The following is a 22655-nucleotide window of genomic DNA, read 5'->3' as shown; positions in this document are numbered from 1 at the left end:
CCAAGTTCTTTCCCCTACTTCCAGCTCACGTAAAGCAGCTAGACCATCTATATCACTGATAGTCAATTCTGAGGGGACATCTGTGTTGACCTTGATCTGTGTGATAGATATATCTTTCTGTTGTGCAAATATTTTCATTAACTTTAGTTTCCTTACTAGATGAAAAACATCAATTTGTGTTTTCGTATAATTGAAGTTGGCTGTCGGGCAAAAAGATAAACCTAGTTCCAATACTGTTCTTTCATCCTGGGATAATACGTGAGATGAAATATTGATAACTGTCAGTTTTCTATCAGTCTTCATTTCTTCCTCCTGTTCTGACGCGTGTTTTTGCCATTCGCTTTTTCGCTTTCTTGCTGACATGCCACCTCTCCTGCTCTTCTTGTTTCTCCGCCTTCTGCCCTGCCTTGCTGGGTTTTCTCTGTGGTCTTTAGCTCATATGTAAAAAACAATATTCTTCCAAAGTTGTAAACGGTTGCCCTGTCATCATGCTTGAGCCCGGTACCTCCACCACATCTGAGATATTCACAACACTGGACTCTGGTGAGGACACCTCCTGTCGTCGTAAGGCTTCACCCTGTCTATAGTCTCTTCTTGCTTGGTCAAATCTTCTACTGAAAGTAAGGATACATCCCATTGTGTAATCATTTTTATCACGTATGAATTTCCTCCTCTTCCTCACCTTTATTTCTTCTTCATACTTTTTGAGTCTCTCCTCCATATCTTTACAGAATTTGTTTATGTCATCTTGTGCCTCGTGCAGTTCCAAGTTTCTCCTTAACTTGTCAATTTCCTCAGTGATCTGTGTTAATTCCATCAACGCATATTTCGACAACAGTTTTAACATTCTCTTGCATGTTGACACCATTAAGAGCGACCATTCCTCCAGCAACTTAGGATGTGGATTGATATGCATTGGAGTTTTCAATGTTCTCAAGCCACAAGGGACCCGGCCAACCTCAATGTAGTTATCAAGTGAGATTACCTCCCATGCTCTGTTGATCTCTTTTTTCTTAAGTTTCTCAAGTTGCCATAATTGTTGTTTAAGGGGTGCTACCCCCGTGAACCCCCATCCTTGCTCCCATAAATTACAGGTGTCGCACTGGTAACAGATTCATCATATAAGCTACGTGCCTCCTCCATTCTCTGGCGCATAGCCTCACTCATATTTGTGGTGTTGGTGGAATGACCTCCAACTCCACACCACAATGGAATTCCAGTAGTGCACACAAAAAGATTTGAAAAATTAGCAGTCAATTTCACTTAGTAACAGTCACTTCAAATAATGACAGTACTCTGCTCAACACTCTCTTCTACTCTACTGTCCTACACTCCACTTAATGGCACTACTTGATACCACAATTTTTATTAATAATTAAAAAAAATGTAATTCAATCCAAAACAAAAACTAAAGTTAAGCCTTTGTTAGAGTTAGTTATTCTTTCTATACAAACCAAACAAAATTAGGGGCAGAATTTTTAATTCTGCTGGTGGAATTGGAGTAATTTAATAAATCTGTATTATTCACATAACATGGAATTACTAATTAATTCAGCTGTTCCACTTGCAGAATTAAATCAGCACTGTAATTGTTTTAAACAGAACTGAAGGATGGAGTAGTCCCTCTGTGTTTAAAAACCACTGCAGATTAAACTTTAATCTTCAGTGATTATTACGCATAGAGCGAGTGATCCCTCTTACAGCTCAGTTTAAATCACTGCAGTGCAGTGTATACCCCTTGGCGCCCTTACGTAAGTATTTAAGGGCACTGAGTGGTATGCACTGAAGTGGACACCCCTCAGTACCCTTACATACTCATGCAAGGACACCAACACTGCACTGTAGTGCACTGCATACCCCTCAGCACCACTACATTCTTATGAGTGGGTGTGGGTCTGAGTTCGTCAGGCCCCCATCGGAGTCCAAAGGTGAGCTCTTATTTCCAAAGACCAGCACTTCAGTTTTATTTGTTTAGGGTTTAAGGCAGCTTTATTTCATCCATTTGGCCATGCTGGCTTTGTCATGGTGGTGGTGTTGTCCTCTGAGATGAAAGAAATGAGCTAGGTGTCATCAGCATAAGTGATGATGTTGATTCTGTTGGATCTGATGAACTTAGCCAGAGGAGTCATGTACATGTTGTAAAGTGTGGGGCTGAGTGATGATCCCTGTGGGACTCCGCAGATGAGTTCCTTGGGTTCTGATGTGAACAGCAGGAGCTATTGAATTGATTGCTAGTCCTTGTATTCCTATTGTATGTAGACTGGTGATAAGTGTGTGGGGGATACATTGTCATAAGTGGTGGAGAGGTCGAGGGTAATGAGGGAAGTGGTCTGTCCATGGTTAAGGATGGCATATATGTCATCTGTGGCAGTGATGAGGGCTTTTTTGGGGCTTCCTCATTTCAGAATCCTGATTGAAAGTCCCTAAGAGTTTGTAGCATTCTAGGTGGTCAGAGAGTTGTCTGTTGATGGTCTTCTTGATGACTTTGGCTAGGAAGGAGAGCAGCAAGATAGGTCCAAAGTAACTGGGTACTTCAGGGTCGGCTGAGGGATTTTAAGGAGAACGGTGACTTCGATGTATTTTCAGCTATCTGGAAAGGTGGCTATCTTGAGGGAGGAATTGATGATGGAAGTGAGGGTGGCATTAATTCTGGCTCTTCCCAGGTTGTAAATATTGTGGGGTCAATGCTTTTTGGGCCCTGAGTAGACTATCTTCATTATTGCTTTAATGTCCTCAATGGATAGAGGGTTCTAGGCAGTCAGTTGTAGACTTTGAATGATGAGGTTAATGGGCTAGGGAAGTTGATGGGGAGTGGCTGTAGTTTGAAGTTGCTGTAGATTTTGCTGATTTTTTTCAAGGAAGAAGTCAGAAAGGTTGTTACAGAATTTTTGTGTAGGGGTGCTGATTGTGGCTGTTGGGCTGGTGAATTCCTTGAGGATGGGGGAAAGTTCTTTGTAGTTCGTGGAGTTAGATTTGATTCTTAGGATCAGGGCCTCTTTCTTGGCCTACTTTACTTGATGGTGATAGTATCTAAGTGTAGCAATGTAGGTGTTTCTTTCGTTTGTTCCTCTGATGGTTCTCCATTTCTTTTTGAGTTGCAAACTTTCTTGGATTCTCTGAGGTCAGCATTGTACCAGCTATCTGGCTTGTTGGATGTTTTGGGTTTTGTGTTTTTCAGGGTTGTTAGCTTATTGGTGCAGATGGTGATGCAAAGTTAAAATTGTTTGTATCATTGAGTAGGTCTTTGGTGTGGTCTGGGTAGTTTATTTGGAGGTCGTTAAGCCAGTCCTTCTCTGTACCTTTCTACCAGCAATGGCTCATGGTGTTCCTAGACTCCGTAGGAGTGGTTAGTGGCTCGGTTTTGCGAAAGTTGACGATCAAGTAGTCTGTTCCTGTGAGTGGAGTGACAGGACTGACTTTAACCCTGTTGCTGGAGGAGAAGTTGGGGTCCAGGGTGTGTATAGCAAAGTGTAGAACTGGGTGAGACCAATGCTCTGTAGACTTTCAACCAAGTCCTTGGAGTTGAAGTCAGTGGGGTAATTGAGTTAAAAGTTGAGATCAACTTGAATATGAGGTCTATGGTGTGCATGGCAAGGGAAGCATTGTGTTTGGTTAGGAGGTTACTGAAGTGGGTGCGAGGGCATGGGAGCCACCAGCAGGGGGTACCTTAGATAGTGGTTTTACTGTCTGTCTGAAGCTTGAAGTGCGTGTGTTCCATAAAAGTGGTTTCCTGGTCAGTCTAAAAGGTACTCTTGATGGTTTTTCTGTGGATGATAGTGATTCCTCCTCCTGATTTATAGGGTCGGCCTTCGTGAATGAGTTTGTGTACAGCAGGTTTAGGTGAGGAAGAGGAGGTCTGGGGCTGGGGGTTTCATTTTATCAGAGCACTTTGTAGAGGAGCACTTTTAAAAGAATTTGATATTGATGTTGAGAGGATTCACAATTTCAAAATTAGGATACCTTTCCTCAGTTTTCTTTGAAAGAGGCCTTTAGAAATCATGGTTCACTTAAAAAAACAAATTCATCTAATTTAGCTATGCATATTGTGTTATCTTATCAGTTGAAACAGTTACAGTTGCTAATTTTGTGTGCAAAGTCATATCTTGCTAACTTTGTGAAGATCCAATTAAGTCTGCCTAACATGTGCAGAGGTGATGTAGTGCCATTGCCGTACTAGTTGCATGACATAAAAAAGTTATAAAAGGAACTTCCTCTGGGACCCAAATCTTACTTGATGTATTTAGTTACTGCACTACACGTAACACTACTTCAGAGAATTGTCACTGGGATGTTTTCTTACATTGGAACACTAAGAGATTATCTCAGGTTAAATAAACAATCATTTATGTTTCAAAGAGAGTGGATTAACAGCTCTGTTATGTACTTGAAATGTGTTGGTGGGTAGGAATTGCTCTGTAACAAGTGCCTCCTGGCATTATTACTGTCTATAATTTCCCAAGAATGGTCATCATATTTTTAGATCCATCAGTTTCTATTCAGTGTAACTTCATTCTGATATCCGAATATTGTTTCATGCTGTCTTGTCAGTTGACAGGTTGTGATTTGTATTTACTCACTGTTAGAAATTGGGTCTCTAGTTCGCAGAGGTACAAACCCTTTTCCAAGTAGGGGCCACAATCCTAGTCAGGTCAAGTCACAGCACAATCTAAATTATCCTGTGCTCACCCTCAGGTAGCTTAGCACAGAGCACGCAGGCTTAACCTACAAGGCAATGTGTAAAGTATTTGTGCAATAATTTATACAGTAACACAGAGAAAACACCACAAAAATACACCACGTAGGTTTAGGAAAATAGATAATTAGATAAAGTACGATAAAAATTGCAAAAATCCAATTTGCAGAACTTGAGATACAGATTTGTAAAGGTTTAAAAGAGTCTCAATCCTTAAGAATCAGTGTATGGTTCCTTGTATAACACAGTACCTGGGATGTGTCAAAAATACCAGTGCACGGAGGCTGCAGAGGGGGAGATGTGTTGAAAAATCAGGGGCTGCGTAGGAGTTTCCGGTGCGGCATGGGCTATTCATTGTTCCTTCCCACTCCGTAAGGTGATGAGATGATTTCTAGGAGCACAGCCTTGGGTCCTCACTGTGAGCAGGGATACTTTGATGCCCAGGGACGAAGTGCTGAAAATCCTTGATGCGTTGGTGAGAAGGAGCAGATGCTACGTTGATCTGGGAGGTGATGCAGCAAATTTTCAGCCATGAAGCAGGTGCTGTATCGAATTCTGCAGGCATTCCATCCATTTTCCAATACACAGGAATTTTCTCCTCTGGGTGAAGTATTTTTGGCCCTGACACTTTAGACAGGAGGCAAGATCAATCCAAGCCCTTGAAGAGCACTTGTGGGAAAGGCAGAGTCCTTCCAGCAGAATCAGAGCCCAGCAGACAGCAGGGCAACAAGCAGGGCAGCAGTCTTTCTCAGCAAAGCAGCCCAGATGAGTGCTTTAGGCAGCCAGGGTCCTGGTGTAGATCCAGAAATGTCTGATTTGGTGGGGTCAGAGACACAGTATATATACCCAAAAGTGTCATTGAAGTGGGGGAAACTTCAAACAGTGGTTTTGAAGTACACAAGTTCCTCTTTCAGCCCAGTCTTGTCTGCTAGGATCCCTGTGAGGGATTATCAGTCCTTTGTGTGAGGGCAGGGCATTGGCCTTTGAAGTGTAAGAGAGAACCCCTCTACCCTTCCTACCCAGGGGGACCCATTCAGTATACAGATGAATGCAGATGTGACTGAGTGTCCTTTGTTTGTGGCTGTCTGGGTGAAATGCACAAGGGGAGCTGTCAAACAGCATAGACCAGACATGGATTGGAGACAGGCTGTAAGGCACAGATGGCAGTATATGCCAGAGAAATGCCCAGTTTTAAAAGTGACATTTGTAAAATAGTAATATTAAATCCACCTTCACCTGTAAGCAGGATTTTCTATTGCCATTCTGGCCATGCTAAACATGAAAGGGCCACTCCTTTCAGATCAGAATTTACCACTTGAAAGTACATAAGGGCAGTTCTAATGCCAGCCTATGAGGGGAGCAGGCCTCACAGTAGTGGAAAACTAATTTGTGAGTCTTCCCCAACAAGGACATGTAAAACACATAGGTACATGTCCTGCCTTTTACGTACATAGCACCCTGCTTTATGGGTTACCTAAGGCCTACCTTAGTGGTGACTTATATGCAGAAAAAGGTGAGTTTAGGGCTTGGCACGACAGGCTAGAGACATTGTTAAGGGGCTTCCTATGTGGGTGGCACAACTATTGCTGCAGGCCCACTCATAGCATTTAATTTTCAGGTTCTGGGCATCTCTATTGCACTTTACTAGGGGCTTACAAGTAAATTAAATATGCCAGTTGGGTAGGAACAAATGTTACCATGTTTAGGGGAGAGAGGCACATTCACTTTAGCACTGTTTTGCAGTGGTAAAGTGTCTAGAGTCCTAAAGCCAACAAAAATGAGGTCAGGAAAATAGAAGGAGGAAGGCATAAAGTTTGGGGTGACCCTTCAGAGAGGTTCATTTTCCAACATGCACCTACAAGCAACATACACTGCTTCTATTTCCCTCCTTCAGACCATCACTATAAATGCTGTTGCTTCTTTTCCCCTGTAGGCGTACATGAAATACTCTCTGGTTTTTGCCCTATCTAGTGGCTACTTTTTTTAATAAAAAAAAAAAAAGGTATTTGTGGTAGTGCAATATCAGCACTGGTACTGGGTACCATATGAGGGGCCCACGCTGTGTCCATAGTACCACCGCTTTAGTACTGTGTTTCACACTGATACTTCAGGCGAGTTCCAGAAAAAAATTACAAAAAATAACTAGGGCCCAGGGTAGGAACACCCTGATCCCTTAGTTCTGGTGCTTGGGTCCCAGAGGGACATCCCCAGGGCTAAAAAGCATTTTTAGTAATTTTTATGCTGCATGTTTATGATATTGTTGAAATTGTGGCAAAAATGTTAAAATAAAACAAGCACAGGCTCCTAATATTATCCACCTAATAAGACCCTGGGTGAGCCATGTCCATGTCAATAGGATACAGGGGCCCGTGCAGCCCCCCGCTGCTCCGGGGACCATCACATTCCTGGGACATTTAAAAAACTTCCTAAGGTCACTATAACTTGCACCTTCGCCATGGACTGCTAATTACCCCAAATTTGTCAATTGCTATAACATCATTGAAAATATAAATCAAACATTATCCTTCGAATTATTGAAGAACAATCTGTGCATGATGTTGGCATGTGTTATAGGTACCTTAGAGAACAAGTTATAGTTGCTTGAAAGAACTCTATCTATAACTGCTGAATTTCAATGTATTTGTACCAGTAAATTCAGAACCTAACTCTAACGTCCCTGTAACCTTTGTTTTTTTCAGTGAGCATATATACATATAACATATATATCTATCTCCTATGCCTACTCAATGGTGTAAATGTGCAATAAAAAACAAGCATAAGTTAGTATGCATGTTTGTAATTTCCTTGCAATGCATTCTGCATTTCAAATTTTCCTTCTAAAAATGCAAATGAAACCCATTTAAATTGGCAGATAATCTTCAACGAAAACACACAGGCCCTCATTCTGACCCTGGCGGTCTTTGACCGCCAGGGCGGAGGACCGCGGGAGCACCGCCGACAAGCCGGCGGTGCTTCAATGGGGATTCCGACCGCGGCGGTAAAGCCGCGGTCGGACCGGCACCACTGGCGGGGTCCCGCCAGTGTACCGCGGCCCCATTGAATCCTCCGCGGCGGCGCAGCTTGCTGCACCGCCGCGGGGATTCTGACCCCCCCTACCGCCATCCAGATCCCGGCGGTCGGACCGCCGAGATCCGGATGGCGGTAGGGGGGGTCGCGGGGCCCCTGGGGGCCCCTGCAGTGCCCATGCCACTGGCATGGGCATTGCAGGGGCCCCCGTAAGAGGGCCCCTACATGTATTTCACTGTCTGCTGCGCAGACAGTGAAATACTCGACGGGTGCAACTGCACCCGTCGCACAGCTTCCACTCCGCCGGCTCGATTCCGAGCCGGCTTCATCGTGGAAGCGTCTTTCCCGCTGGGCTGGCTGGCGGTCTGAACGAGACCGCCCGCCAGCCCAGCGGGAAAGTCAGAATTACCGCCGCGGTCTTTCGACCGCGGAACGGTAACCTGACGGCGGGACTTTGGCGGGCGGCCTCCGCCGCCCGCCAAGGTCAGAATGAGGGCCACAGTTCTCAAAAATTGACAGTATTGAGTAACGAACAGGGGCGGAGTGGATTGAGGAACTAGGGCAGGGCCGTGGCTCTGTGACCAGCATTAGCCTGCTGACCCTCTGAGCAAGGACTGGATAGGGTCATGACTCCCCCCACACTGGTACATCATCAACGCTGTGCCTGACTGACTTACCTACATCTCAGCCTGGGACTTATTGTAGTTGGCATTAAAGAGTACAGACGGACTGGGCTGCATTCGCAGGCCCCTCATTGACTGGACTCATGTGAGGAGAGGCAGGACCCCTAGCCCTTCTTAAATGACTCAAGCCTCCAATCCTGATAGCAAAAACCCACTGTAGCGTGTGGATAAAACCTCAACAGCATCCCTCTGGGACACATCATAAGCTGGGTTACCTGAGGACCATTTGGAATGAGGTCCTGGCTACAACCTGCCACTAGCTAAACAGAGTTCTGTGCCCCCGACATGCATGTTTGCCTGTGATTCTTCCTACATAGAGGTACAGAGTTGTGATACAAGGACCTGCCTTCTTTGTGGGCCCTGGGAGCTGATACCTGGGGAATGATGGTGAAAAAAAAACAGTTAAAATGTTGTCTGCTGCCCCTCACAGCAATGGTGTTTCCTCCTTGACACAAGTGCTTAAGAGGGACACACTGCACCAAATGGAGCTGACTTTGGAAAACCACTCTAACCAGTTTAAACTGACTCTGCTGTCCACTCAGGAGGCAAAATCCATGCTAGCATCCAAGGTTGACACTGTGACCATTAAAATGTCCCTGCTCGAGGCTTATCATAAGAAGTTACATGAGAGTACAGGACACTAACTCGACCCTAGGGGCTCTCCGACCTGCAGTACATAGGATGCAGGATAAGTGGGTGAAAGACGCTGAAGGCCACTCCGTGTGCCACAGCATTTGCTATTGGGAATTCCAGAATGTACTGAGGACCAGAGTGTGGAGTTTTTCTTGAGACGTGGCTGATAGATGGTACTGGCTGTAAAAGCCCCCTGTCTCTTCTCCATAGAACGTGCACCCACTGCATCCGGGAGCACCCACCCAGGGCCATTATCACATATCTATTGAACTATGGAGACAGAGACCCAATCCTGCAGCTATTCTGCACCACAGGGCCCTGGAAGCTGGATGGCTCAAGTAACACACCCTCTGTCAATTACACAGCACTAGTCCAGAAACAACATTCCTCCTACACTACACTGAATCACCAACTATGAACGATGGGAATTAAATATGCTCTTCTCTTCCCAGGAAAACATTGGACAGTGGAAGGAGACTTCACTCATTCCTTTACTACCCTGATGAGGCCTGCACTTGGCTCAGCTCTAGGGGTGCTGACACACACTTGGAGAGTGAGGCACCCACTGACTCCTAGGAGAGCAAAAAATCAAGGAAATAGCAGAACAACAGGCCTGAAATCACCCCTTCAAAGAGCAGGTGGCTAGGGCCAGGACGCAGGTGGCAGCTGAGGTGTCATTAACACAAATATCACTTAGATCTTCTGGATCCTGAACAACGCTCAGACTTGGAGGGAAGCAGCAGTGGATCAGGTGCATTGGATTGTGTACGGCAAGAGGGCCCAGCACTGACTCCTCACGTGGCGGATGACCTCTGTGAAATGAACATGGAGAATGCCAAACAGTTCTGGAGGTGTCAGCATGAGGGGTTGCGCGCAGGAGATGGGGCTGAATGGCCCTGCTCTCCGGAGTGCCTGGACTATCAGGATTGCTGTTCTTCTACTAGATTGGACATGTTCTGATCCCCTCAGCTCGGAGGGACTGGTTCCCTCGTGCCTGGACTTGCATTGGACCTTGTTGCACCATAATGACTGTTACTACTTGTTTGGACAGAGTGTTTCATCTTCTCTGTACTGGGTAAGGGCTTTGGGAATGTTATGGTTGACTGTTTTCTTACAGCCCGTTTTAACTGCAGTGAGTGAGCACATTATCAATCATGAGGAGGTACATATCGGAGCAACACTTCCTAAGGTCACTATAACGTGCACCTTCGCCATGCACTGCTAATTACTACATATATTACAGCATCCATGACAACTGCTATAACATCATTAAAAATATAAATGCAACATTATCCCTCCAAGTATTGCAGAATAAACTGTGTATGGCAATGGTGCAAGTTATAGTTACCTTAGGGAACAACTTGTAGCTGATTTTGTGCTGTTTTGCATAATGTCATCTATAAAAGTCATAACCTTGAATGTGCGTGGTCTTAATTCCCAAATAAAAGGTGCAGTTTACAGGCATTTGTTAAGCACTGGAAGGTGCATGTCGGCATTCTCTAATAGACACATTTGACTAAAGGAGAGAGTTTTGCACTGCATAAACAATGAAGAGGGAGGGAGTATTGTATGACATATTCAGCTCACACAAGGGGTAAGTCATATGGATATGCACAGCTGTCCCTTTCTGCCCTCTCGTGGAGGAAATAGATCATGAGGGATGATATGTTTTACTGCCAGGGCTGCTGGATGAGAGGGATGTTGTACTGCTTAAAATCTATGCACCTAATGTGGATCAATGCACCTTCTTAGATACACTGGCCACATTTCTGGCAAGAGTCAGTAATCATGCCTTGCTGGTGGGGTAGATTTTAACTGTGTAGTTGATACACTTCTGGACAGATCACGTCCACCCTGCCCAATGCCCCCACGTATCCTTGTGCAATGCTTCCACTATAATCCAGCTGGTAAACAGTCAAGAAGTTTAGCAACTGGATGACACATTGGAATTTAACGAACACTTGTTGGTTCTCTTACCCCCTGCAGAGAAAATACTCCGATCACTTTTGGATGCATGAGCTAATTTTGCACATAAACAAAATTCTATGCACGGCACTCTTGTAAGACAAAGTCTTGTCTATGGAATATTTGTCAGAACAAATCCACTGTTGGTAACATTTTCTTGGGACACGGCCAGGCCCTCAATCCCCATATGGAAATAAAATCCACTGCTGTTGGAGGACCAGGTTTTCAACAACACCCTGGGAAAGGCTGTGGCTCACTACTTCTGAGAGAATGATTGTTCTGCCTCTTCCAAATTGTTAGGATGGGATACCTTTAAGGTTGTGTTGCATGGGCACTGTGTTGCAACAGTGAATGGAGTATGAGCGCAACTGTACGGGGACATCCAGCTCCAAGAACACCTCCTTCTGGGCCTGGAAAAGGAGATAGGAGGGAGACCCTCTGTGGAAAACAGGCTGTGTAAAGAGAGAGAATCCTTTCTGACTTTGACTGACCGACTGAGAGGGTATCACTATTGCTCATACATTTCCAGGGCTCACCACAAGCATGATAATAAATTAATTGGTGGTTTATTATCCTGGCTCATCAACTCTGAAAAGAGCGGGGTGCAAATTCTGGGTATGAGAACAGCCCAGGGTGACATGATTTACTCACAGGCAGCAATCAATCAAGTCTCTTTGGACTTTTGTAATGTGTGGAGCACATTCTCCATGACTATATTGTCAGGGCCAAATTAGGCCATGTTCATGTACAGGAGGTGATGCAATCGGGTCAGGCCACCTCAGAGCAAGAAGTCAGGGGGGAGCGAATAAAGGCTTTGACGTGGGGCAATTTACAGGACACGGACAGGCTTGAGTTTTCCACGACCCTCTCCGATCGCTTGGTGCCAAGGCTCACTACCTTGTTTAATGCAGCTAAATAGGCCAGGGAGCTACCTGGCAGCATGCAGGAGGCAGTGATTACAGCCTTGCCTAATGCAAGGTGGTATGTAGAGAAAATGGGTTAATATCAGCTGCCCTTTCTATTAAATTTAGACTACAAGACTCTTAGCCAAATCCTGGCTGATAGACCCCTACCCCGCACCCCGAGCCTTGGGCACCAGGACCAGGCTGGGTTTATTCCCACACATAATAACTTCCAGGATATCCAGCGGCTCATACAAGTATTGAACTTCTCTGCAGAGCTCCCCCCATCTGCCTTGGCCTTGGCCACTGAAATTGAGAAATCCTTTTACTCCCTGTTGTGTGCATTTCTTTATGCAGGAATGACAGGAATGTGGCTGGGCAATGGGTTCATTTGCTGGACAAAACCACTTTACACTAAATCAAACAGCCAGAGTCAAAGCAGGCACTGGACACCCACCATAATCAATTATCTTAGGGTCCACATTTATCACTAGGAGGACCCACTTCTTGAGGACAATATATGGGACAGTGAGACGGCACTGGACCCATGGATCAAGTTTTGGTTAACGCTTCAACTTTTGGTTATGGGCAACATTGCCCTGACAAAGATGATCATCCTCCCTAGTCTAATAAATTTCTATACAGCCCTTCCTGTGATGCTCCCCAAACAGTTGTTCAGAGACATTGCTGTATTAACCATGAAACTAGTATGAGGCAATAGCAGGATAAGAGTAGAATTAGGAGAAGCTTTTGTATCCCATGTCAGAGGGAGGACTGGTGATCCCAGACTTTAAATTGTACTACCTGGTGGTGCAGCTGCAGTAGGTGGTATTCTGGTAGGAAACCTCCCCCGGGGACGCATTGGTACATTAATTACTGAAGCCTGATGGCCCACCTCTACCACAGAAGGACGGAATACTGTTAGCATCCCTTTGATATGTATGGATAGGAGCAGTACAGCATTGCAAAACTGAAACACCTTATGGAAGAGACCTCCCATTGCTCATGCTCCTTGTCATCCCCTATAGAGGTGACTGGAGGGAATTGAGAGATTGGGCGACATGCTACCTCACCAGGATTGGTGGTTTATATTTTAACAGTAGTGTGGCTGAGTTTGTTGCTCTACAGGACCAATGTGAGATCCCACCATGGGCACTTTTTGTTACTTGGGTCACTGATGGCAGCAATTCTACATTTGTGGAACACAAGGTTCAGAGGTTCCCCTGGGCTTACCATGCATATGAGAGATTGATGGGCGGTGGCATGCAGTCTTGCTCTTATAAAAGGCATTGCTCAGACAAGCAAAAACAGATTTGTGGGCATAACAGGAGAGGTAGGAGTCAGATCTTGGTATTTCCTTTGTCGAGGTGGACTGGGCTAAACTACTGAAAGATACTTCAAGGGTCTCCTGCAATGCATGATTTAAACTAATCCAATATTACTTTCTTCATAGGGTATAGATCACCCGCAACAGGTTGAATCTAATATCCTCAGTAGTGATTCCGGGCTATGCGAAATACGGAAAGCCTGATGCTGCATTCCTCTGCATGTTGTGGGAGTGCCCAGTTCTCTCCCTATTGTGGAAAGCAGTGTGTTTAACTCTGAAAGTGGTCACATAATGACCTTTGCCAGCATCTCCTGTGACCTGTCCCTTAGGCTGGTGTCTTCGACCTAAGGCAGAGGAAGTCACAAACAAGTTTGAAGACCTGGCATTAATCCCACCATCCAGGGTTGTTTTTCAGGGCTCCGGAAATAGGCTTCTTGCGAGAGTGCAGTACTGAAAAGAGAAGTGAACAGGGAGCTGCGGCCTGGGAGTTGAGTGGTGGCTTGGACACAAATACTCAATGATCTGCCACATGTTGGACGAGATGGACAATTAGTTAGGCTGATTGCAAAACAGTTGGGCTAGGCATCATTCTTACGTGTCTAGGAATTCTGTATTATTAACACTTGCTCCTCTTACAATGTAGCATCCTAGACTAGTGGAGATCTAGCTACTGATGCCTGCACATATTGAGACATATCTACCTCCCTGTACACTACATACTCAATCACACTACCTGTGACTCTAACCCTTGCACCTCCTAAACTTACACTGCTGGTTCATGGTTGTAATTGTTGTTTTTGGTTTCTGGTTTACTTCACTGCACTATTACATGTCTTTCCATATTTTACAGAACACCTCCTGCACGTGAAGGGTTCTAAATGTTGACACAATTATGCATGTGATTCTATGTTGGCTCAGTGGGTATAGGCAAACGTGAATCTAACCCTATCATGTCTGGTGCAGAGGGATGTAAAGCAGCTACTATGTTATTTGTTTATATGAAATGTGAAATCTCAATAATGCATAGAAAAAACAGTACATAATGAATAGACGATACATAAATCATCTAATCTTTCTAAAAAAATACTAATTTCAGAAAATAAATCCTGTATTACAAAAATACATAACCAGTAACATATGCAATATGGTTCTATGTTGCCATCTCTGGGTGCAGGTGACATTTGTAAACCACAAGGCAATCAGCATCATGGTTTATGAATGTTAAACTTAGGTCAGAGTTTCCATAGGAGGAACATTAGTTTTGTTTTACTAATAACTTTGCAGCAGTTTAATGAATCTTTGTGAAACATTCCAAAAAAAGAATCATCCAACTCAACTCCTTCCTAGAACGTTTACGGGTAATTTGCCAAGTGGGGATGAGAAAAAGGTAAATCCTAAAACATCATTCCATGTTAATTCTCAATATGGTACATTTTGTTATTTAATATAAGTTCTCTCAACTTTTTTGAGAAATTCACATTTAAAGAGTTGCTCAGTGATTTTGAAGGGGTTAAAAAGCTAGCTGTATCTTGACTGTTGTTGTGCAGATATGCTCTCATTGGCCACTTTAAAGATAACTAGTCAATCCTGATTGGTTGGCTACAACCTCAACAGTACATTGTTCTAGGAGGCTGGCCTGGTTTGTAGTGGGTACCTTGGGTACTTACACCTTATACCAGGTCCAGTTATCCCTTGTATTGTGAAATGTAGTAATGTTCTAGCAGCTTAGGCTGATAGAGGTAGCTATAGCAGAGCAGCTTAGGCTGAATTAGGAGACATGCAAAGCTCCCGCAATACCACTTATAGTTGCACAGTACTTATACAAAAGTAAAGACAATACTCAGCCAAACATATCTTAGAGGCAATACTCCTTCTGGAGGTAAGTATTATACACAATATATACACTAGACACCAAAATAAGGTAAGTAATTAGACATAGGATATTGCAAACAATAGGAAATGCTATAGAATGCAATGGGAGAAAATAGGTCTAGGGGCCACACAAACCATATACTAAGAAAGTGGAATGTAAATCACAAATTCCCGCCTAGACAAGTGTAGTGTGCAGAATCGCTGGGAGAGTAAGAATACAGTAAAGGTAAGTAAATTACCCCACCAAAGAGCCCAGAAAAGCAGAAGTAAAGTACTGCAAGTTTTCTTAGGACACACTACACCTCGTGATATGGATTATTGCAGTAACCAACCAAGTCTGCAAACAACAGCTGCTGGATTCCTGGCAGTACTGGGGGTCCATAGTGGAGCCCCCAGGATGCATGGAATTGGCTCCCCAATACCAGAATTGTAATGGGGGGACAATTTCATGATCTTAAAGACCTTACATGGCCATATTCGGAGTTACCATTGTGAAGCTACATATAGGTATTGGCCTATATGTAGTACATGTTGTACTAGTGTGTAATGGCGTGCCCGCACTCACAAAGTCCCGGGAAATGGTCCTAAACTATGTGGGGGCACCTTTCCTAGTGCAAGGGTGCCCTCACACTTAGTAACTCTGCACCTAACCTTCAGCAAACGAGGGATAGACAAATAGGTGACTTATAAGTTACTTAAGTTCAGTAAAAATGGCTGTGAAATGGTGCGTGCACTATTTCACTCAGGCTTCAATGACAGGCCTGTGGAAGGGTTTGTCTGAGCTCCTTATGGGTGGCAAAATAAATGCTGCAGCCCATAAGGATCTCCTGGAACCCCAATGCCCTGGGTACTTAGGTACCATATACTAGGGACTTAGAAGGGGGGGTCAAGTATGGCAATTGAAATTGGTAAATGAAGTAACTAGCCTACAGTGACACATTTCAAAGCAGAGAGAACATAAGCACTGAGGTTCTGATTAGCAGAGCCTCAGTGACAAAGTCAAGCACTCTACAGACACACACATTAGGCCATAAACTATGAGCAATGGGGTCCTGATCATTAGGATCCCAGTGATACAGGCAAAAACATACTGATGTACAGGTAAAAATGGGGGTAACATGCCAAGGAAGGTGGTACTTTCCTGCACCCATTACAAGAAACAGGGATAATGTCCATACTGCCTGAAAATGAATTAAATAGCTATATAGGCTCAGAGTGAGTACAAGGTGACCCCAAGAGTCATGTGGTGGACCCTTGATTGACTGACCACAACATGTACTGCATGTCATGGCAGTCATTACGGGACTCAGCAATATGGTCCCCGTAGAAATGCATGTAGTGAAAGCCTGCTGAAAAAGGTAACAAAAAGAGCTCATGTAAGGATGACAACAGATTTAGTCACATGTAAAGTCATTTGTTGGTGGTACCATACTCATTTTAGGAATTGTGGTGTGTTCTAAGGTAATTGTAAACTGTGGAAAAGCTGATTCATTGATGAGATTTTAAGATTTCTGAGAGAAGTCTGGTGTGAGCCCTTCTCAAGTAACAGTCACAACCCCAGTCGGGTGAACCACAAAAGGAACTAAGTTAACTGGTGCTTAACCCTCTGGTAGCTTGGAACAATATAAGTTAGGTTCAAATTAGAGGTAATGTGTAATGTGGAAGGTACTTACACAGTACACATGGAATATTAAAGCGAAAACACAATACAAGAAAAAAAAACACCAATTTAGAAAAATACTGGTAAATTGTTATAAATTATTTGATGCAAGAATGACACATATCCAATCAGTAAAACTAGAGTTATGAATGTTTGAGAAGATAAAGTTATTTTTTTTTTTTAATTCTTTATTGGGGATTAAGGTATGGTACAAAGTAATACAGTATGTAGTGTACATTAAATGATGTCACCCATATGTTTCTGACAATTGACAGTGGCTGATTTCTTATCAGCATATGAGGTATGAAGTCAGGAGTAGTTAGAACAAACAGTAGAGAATAGGTGTGGAGGGGGGAAGGGGTGAGGGGAAGGGGTTGGGTAGGGTAAGGAAGGGGAGGTGGGGGGAGGGGTTGAGTCGGCGTACCAGGGTGGCTTGTAGTGTATATTAGTGATTCCTTTTATTGTGCAGACCATCATGGAGGGTTTTGTATAGGTATGTGTGCGGATATTTATGATGTGAGATATAGTATCCGGGATGATGAGAAGAGGGGAGGGCAGATGAGGAGGACAGAGTTGTTGATTAAGGTTGTGAGCCTTGTAGAGTTGGAGGATTCCGTCTGGGGTGGGTGGTCTAAGAGTCAGGAACGGAAGGGGAGGCAGAAGTTGACGTGACAGATAGAGATGAGGGTGAGTTGGATTAAGGCTGGTGAGCGAAATATACGATGTAAGATGTTGCGAGAAGGGGAGGGAGGAGAGAGAGGGAGGGGGATCTAGTTGGTATCTGTCGACTGTCCACGAGCTAGTGGAAGGTGGGGGGGTGAGGTGTTGCGGGTTTCAAGGATACTGAGTGTAGTGTATGGGGGAAGGGTTCAGACATCTATGGTCCTGTCAGGTAGGGACTCCAAACTTCTGTAAATAGGGCCACCTGATCTTGTAAGTTATAGATTACCCGTTCATGGCCAGCAGTTTGTATCATAGTGGTCATCCATTCTGTCGGTGTGGGGGCGGTGCTAGTTCTCCGGTTCCGGAGTATACAACTTTTGGCTGTGGAGATTGCTGTGTGCAGCAATCTCTGCTGAGAACGTGTCAGGGGGGATATGGGCGCATGTCGTGAAGAATGTTGAATGACGGTGGGATCGGGTGCGGTATTTGAAGAGAATCCGCCAGGGTACGGCACACCGCGTCCCATAAAGGTTGTACTGATGGGCAGCGACAAAGGATATGTAGCAGGTCACAGTGAGGGTCTGTGCATCACCAGCAGTTTGTATGTGGCATTAGGCCCGCTTTGTAAAGCTTCGTTGGTGTCCAATACCAACCCTGGAGGATTTTGAATAGACAGAACTTCAGTCGGGCCTTGCGGACGCCTCTATCAGTGACTCCAGGATGTCCGACCAGTCCTCCTCAGTATATGTCGTCCCAAGCTGGCCTTGCCATTTTAGGCGTAGGCTTTCAAGAAGGGGTTGTGAGTAGATGTGATTAACTAGCACTCTGTATAAGCCTGCCATTACACCTTTGTGGCGCGCCTATGTCTTTAGATAGGTAATGATTGGTGAGGCCTTGATATTATGTAGACAATGCTTAAGTTGCAGGTATCGCCATTCTTGGTTATCATGTATGTCGAATACTTCCTTTAGGTCGGCAAAGGATCGAGGCCAGTACCCCTCTATGATTTGGGCTATGCAGTGGACACCAGCATTTTTCCATTCTGGCCATTTTAGGGTGCTGCCCTCTATTCTGATATTTTTGTTACCCTCTATCGGGGCTTGAGAGTGTAGCAAGGGGTGTACACCTAGGAGGCGGTGAGCCCTGCACCACGCTGTGTTTGTTGCCGCAAGGACAGGATTAGACAGTTGGGGGCAGTCAGTGTAAATCCCTTCTAGTCCTTCGCATTGGTCTCGTAGGAGTTTTTCTGTGGTTACCCATTGTGGAGTGCCTGGGTTTTCAGGAAGTAGATATGCCAATTGTGATAGCTTTAGAGTGAGCGAGTATTGTTCCACTGAGGGGAGGCCCAGGCCACCATAGGATCGGTGTGCCATGTCTTTTGCTGGCGTCAGTCTCGGGTGCATGGAACCCCAAACAAAAGTCCTTATTGAGGCATTGATCGACCGAAGCAGGGTGAGGGGTACAGTTAGGGGGAACATACCTAGTATGTATGTGAAGCATGGGAGAGTGACCATCCTGACCGCCTGTGTCCTGCCCCACATTGAAAGGCCCAGTAGTGACCATTTTGCAAAGTCCTGCTTCATCTGGGATACAAGAGGGTCTAGGTTGTCTCTAACCATGTGTTCCAGGCCCCTGTTGATGAGTGTTCCAAAGTATTTGAGGCTCGTCGGGGTCTATTTGAACGGGAGACCTTAAATTTCAGCCCTCGTTGTTATTCGTGAGAGGGGTAGTGATTTGCTCTTGTCCCAGTTCATCCGATATCCGGATAGGGATGCAAAGTCCTCTATGGTTGAGAGTAGAGATGGTATAGACCGTTCTAGATCAGACAGGGTGAGTAAGATGTCATTGGCGCAAAGGTAGATTTTGGAGGAGCCACCTGGTAGGGGAATGCCTTGTATCTGCTTGGAGTTCTGTATGGTAGCCGCCAGGGGTTCCATTGCTAGTAGGAACAGGAGCAGTGACAAGGGGCAGCCCTGTCTTGTGCCTCTTGTGGAACGGGTGCGAGAGGAAGCCCCCGCAGTTAACCTGCGCCGTAGGGTGGTCATATAGTAAGCAGACTTTGGAGATAAATTGTTCTCCAAGACCGAAGTATTTCATGATAGTGAATAACTAGGGCCATTCGATACGGTCGAACGCCTTCTCTGTGTCGAGAGATAGAGCCAAGACTTCCTCTGGCATTTTAAGGGATTCATGTAAGGTGTGGCAGACAGTGCGCATGTGGTTTCTAGACAGGCGGCCTGGTACGAATCCCACTTGAGTATTATGAATCAAGGATGGTAGCACTTTGCTTAAGCGTGCCGCCAGGACGCTGGCCAGAAGTTTAACATCTCCGTTCAGAAGGGAAATAGGGCGGTAGCTGACGCAGAGTAGGGGGTCTCTACCTGGCTTGGGTAAAATGACGATTGTGGCCTTGTTGGACAGTGCGCCTAGGGAGCCCTCCTGGCAAGCCTCTGCGAGTGCCTTGTGCACAGCAGAGACTGCTTCTTCCCCTGCCCATCTATAGAATTCAGCGGGGAAGCCACCCTAGCCCGGAGATTTATGGCAGGGAAGGTTTTTGATGGCTTGTACTATTTCTTCTCTGCTTATATCGCCTTCCAGGAGAGCTCGTCCCGCTTCCGATAGACGAGGCAGGTTGGCCGAGGAGAAAAAGTCTTTGGTTTGTGCAGTAGTGGCCGCTATTTCAGGAGTATAAAGGTGGTGATAGAAGGCTGCAAATTCATTTACAATGTTTTGTGGGTGGATTAGTACTGCTCTTGAGGAAGATGTTATAGCCGGGATGGCGGAGGCAGCTTCTCTCTGTCGGAGTTGTACCGCTGGAAGTCATCCCGCTCTCTTGCATGGTTCATAGTGACGACCGCGTAGTCTTTGCAGTGCATATTCCGCTTGTGAGGTATAAAGCTCGTTGTGTGCCATTCGTGCTTGTTCGAGGGAGTGGTGCAGTGCCAGAGACGGTTGTGAGGTATATTGTCTGGTGAAGCTCCGGATGTCACCTTCTAGGGTTTGTTGGCGAATCATCCTATCCTTGTTAGCCAGTGCCACGTCTCACATCATATTGCCTCTCAGGGTTGCCTTCACTGCTGCCCAAAGGACACGTTTAGAGGCCACAGTACCAGTATTATCGGTCATATAGGTAGATACATGGGTCTTCAGGTTTTCTTTCCCTTGGGGGAGCGGTATCTCTGCACTGCAAAAAGCCATGGTTTGCGGCTAGAGGAGGCGAGGCCCACCTGAATCTGGAGTACAATGGGGGAGTTATCTGAGAGTCCGTTTTCAAGTATACTAGCGTCTTGAAGTTGGGGAATTATAGTGTGCGACACTAAGAAGTAGTCCAGACAGGACTGGGTACCATGGACGGGAATGTATATTCCTTGTCCTTTGGGTGCATCAGTCTCCAACAGCCTGCCAAGCCTGCATCAGTTATTATGTCCATTAGTAGCACCCTGTCGTGGTTATTGCCCGTATCAATAGGTCCCGTTCTGTCTAGGATAGCGTCCCGGGCGAGGTTTTCCTCCTATGATGTAGAGAGTGGTCCCAATTTCAGTCAGGAGGCGGTTTAGTTGTAGGAAGAAGGATCGTTTAGTACCGGTTGGTGCGTAGACGGAGCCCATGCATAGCGAAGTGTCTCCCACCTTCAGTTTTGCGATCACCTACCTCCCCTCTGGATCATTCCCTGTTTTGATGATTGTTACCTAGAGGGTTTTACATAGTAATATTGCTATTCCGCATTTGCGGGGGGTGCCTCCTCCAGGTCTCTGGTCTGTCGTGCAACAACTAAAAGAAATACTTCCCACCCAGTCCCGACGGAGCTTGCTTGTCTCTGCACTGTCCAGGCGGGTCTCCTGTACCAGGGCTATGTCCGCTCTTTTAGATTGGAGATAGGACAGTACTTTTTTCCGTTTGATATAGTTTGTCATGCCATGAACATTCCAGGAGATAATTCGTAGTGGATGTATCGTGTGGAGGGCGGTTCTTGGCATTTTAGGTAATGGGATGTGGTTTCGACAATTCAGGGGGTTTGGCAATTGACTACCTCTATGGTTGTTGTTGGGAAGGTGTCTTAGTTGTACGGCAGTTAGAGGGTGGGGTTAGCTGGTGGACGTCGTATGATCTTTTGGGAGGGCAGAGGGAGAGAGAGAAGGGAGGGTAGGTAAGGTTGAGAGAGGGAGGGAAGAGTAGGGGTAGGAGAGAGGGTGAGAAGAGAAAGGGGGTAAGTGGCAAGTGTTAGGATGTAGAGTGGAAGGTGAGAGAGAGCTATACGGTCAAGGAGAGAAGAGAAGGAGAGGAGGAGGGGGAGTTAGGGATAATAAAACTTGGTTGGGTAAACTAGGGGGACAATATCCCTAGAGGGATCTAGATCTGAAGACTGCAGGCCTTTTCCCTATAGGAGCTCTCGTGTCGTTGTCGAGTCCCTGTTGGGGGGGGGCAGGGGAGAGAAAAGAGGCAACCGCCGTTGCCGTTTGTTTGGGGGTTTTCTGTCTAGCTCTGGAGAGAGGAGGAGTGTCATAGGCTTGTCATGAAGGGGCTTGGGGGTGTAGCAATTAAAGGGTTGTGTATTCTGTGTTTTGGGGGGAGGTGGGGCAATGCATATCAGTGGTTGTTGGGGGAGTGGAGTCTTGTTGTGTGGGTGGGGAGGTGGCTGGGGGGGAGAGGGGCGGTCGTGTGTAGATAAAAAAGGAAGGCAATCCTGTTGGTGGAAGATGGCGAATGGTGGCTGACATCAGTTATGTGTCTCTAGTGCTGGTGTAAGTAATTTCTGTGTCTAGTCGTTGTCGCTGAAGTGCCCAGTCCTGTGTCATAGGGACCGTAAAATAGTTTGGTGGGAGGAGAGTGAGGGTGGGAGAGGGAGGAGGGGGGAAGAGTGGTGGGAAGGGCAAGTCGGTAGTCGGTCAGGGGAGAGGTTGTAGGGTTTACATAAATATACTTGTGCATGTATAGATATTATCTCTTTGGTTCATTGTCACAATATTGCATGCATGATACTAGGTTCAAAGGTATATTTGTGATTAATATGTGGGCATGTAAACCTGTAAACATGTAGACAATGGGGGTAGGCGATATCTTATTCGTGATACAGACAATATAAGTTCGGCGAAGGGCCAAAAGTGGTTTCTACTGCATTGTTTCATCATACTACTCTATGTTGGAAGGGTCGAGGCAGACAGACAACGCATTCGCCGTGTTGTCATGGGGCATAGATCGTGAACCTGTCCCTTGTGTGGGCCATAGATAT

The sequence above is a fragment of the Pleurodeles waltl genome, chromosome 2_1 (assembly GCF_031143425.1).
Source record: "Pleurodeles waltl isolate 20211129_DDA chromosome 2_1, aPleWal1.hap1.20221129, whole genome shotgun sequence".
NCBI lineage: Eukaryota > Metazoa > Chordata > Amphibia > Caudata > Salamandridae > Pleurodeles > Pleurodeles waltl.
This window is presented reverse-complemented; position numbering follows the sequence as displayed.